This window comes from Aplysia californica, unplaced genomic scaffold (genome assembly GCF_000002075.1).
Source record: "Aplysia californica isolate F4 #8 unplaced genomic scaffold, AplCal3.0 scaffold00758, whole genome shotgun sequence".
In the NCBI taxonomy this organism is placed as follows: Eukaryota; Metazoa; Mollusca; class Gastropoda; order Aplysiida; family Aplysiidae; genus Aplysia; species Aplysia californica.
The window spans coordinates 129,010-130,880 of NW_004798028.1; positions in this window are offsets into that span (position 1 = coordinate 129,010).

Consider the following 1,871-nt stretch of genomic DNA (forward strand, 5'->3'; position numbering starts at 1 on the left):
AACCCCCCTACTCTTGGGACCAAAACCGGCGAATAACAAATGCGGGGTGGGAACTACCGAAAAAGCGCCCAATTTTGTCTGTGGGCAGTGGAGAGAGAGAGAGAGAAAGAGAGAGAGGAGTAACGCGAGAACTTTCGGGCAAAACAAAATGGCTACTCGCGTAGTTCGGCTCGATTCGAAAAGTGAAATAGCGGAACCAAAATAGCCATAGTCAATAGTCATAGCATCTTTGTAGACTATCAAATAGCTTACTTTTACGTTTGTGCTAGATCTAGAATCTAGATCTAGATCTAGATTATAACGTAATTTTTTCTTTGCTTATATCCATTTGATCATCCACACCGATAGAAAGAATTCCGAAATTAGGAAAAACGGGTCTTGTTTCACACCGGGTGAGAATAGCCTACGGTGGCAAGTCTCACCCTGGCCGCCCTGGGCCTGGGTGAGAGGTAGCCACTTCCTTCCCGGCGCGCGCGCGCTGTACACCAACAGTACACACTGAGTGACCCCGGCGGCCTGCCCAGTGCCCGGAACGTCCGATGTAATCGGTTGCCGACTGATAAGACATCATAAGATTCGCATCTCGGCACAGACGCAGGACAAGAGTTAACTTAAAAACACACTGAAATAATAATAATAAATAAAACAACAAACCGGGTCCCATTGAATCAGGTTGTCTGTACTAGGGTCCTCTACTAAAGTCCATAGCTTGATCAAAAAAGCTGGAACAGTTCCAGACGCATTTTCCACTGCTGCGTACATCATGGCGTAAGAGATACACCATTTACCATTCGCAAAAAGACTACCAACAAAATAAATCTAGATCTACTGACGATTTCAGACAAAACTATTTGCAACGGATCTCATCAATGAAACCTCTATTTCACGCATGCGCACCATCTACTCTAAAACTGTAACGGAAGTTTCAACAAAATTATGACCCATTTCGTTTCGGCAGCACTGCCTTCCCCACCGACAATGAACTGCCTAAGAAAAATAAATTGAACGTCGAAATAATTCTCAGCGTCATCTCCGTTCTCAGCCAGCTCTGAACTTTTGAAAAAAACAAATTAAACTTCCACTTGAAATTATACGATAATGTAGCCTCACAGAAGAGCAAACTTTTCGGGATGGAAATCCTATATTATGTGACTCCTATTTAATTCTCTTGTGGACCCCGGCCGGAGTGTGTGTCGTTCTCCTCTTCTGAAATCGTACCCCATTTTTTTTAAATGTATTTATTATTAGATCTATTCAATTTTTAAATCTCACCCACACTATCTATCTATCTATCTATCTATCTATCTATCTATCTATCTATCTATCTATCTATCTGTCTATCTATCTATCTATCTATAATCTATCTATCTATCTATATATCTATCTGGGCGTCTATCTGTCTTTCTCTGGAGCACAATTTTACTTTAATCTATCTATCTATCTATCTATCTATCTATCTATCTATCTGTCTATCTATCTATCTATCTGGGTGTCTATCTGTCTGTCTGTCTGTCTCTGGAGCACAATTTTACTTTAAAGAATTAGAAAATTAAAATTATAGCTTTCTGCCTTGCACTATATATTGTTATGTTTAACAAATTACTACAGGTGTGTCTAACAATTCGTTAAAAATATTAATAAAAATCACATTATGATTTGTTGCTGGCAACCGTCCATAATTAATTTGTTATTCTTACGCCAGCTATTTTAGTAAAATAATACCAAGCACATTAACGCAACCTGTCAACTTTCAAATTCTAAATGTCAGAGATATCTTTGTTTTGTGAGTGTTATTTCACAATAACAGGAAACCATTACGCGCGCGCGGCGCGCGTGCGTGCGTGCGTGTGTGTGTGTGTGTGTGTGTGTGT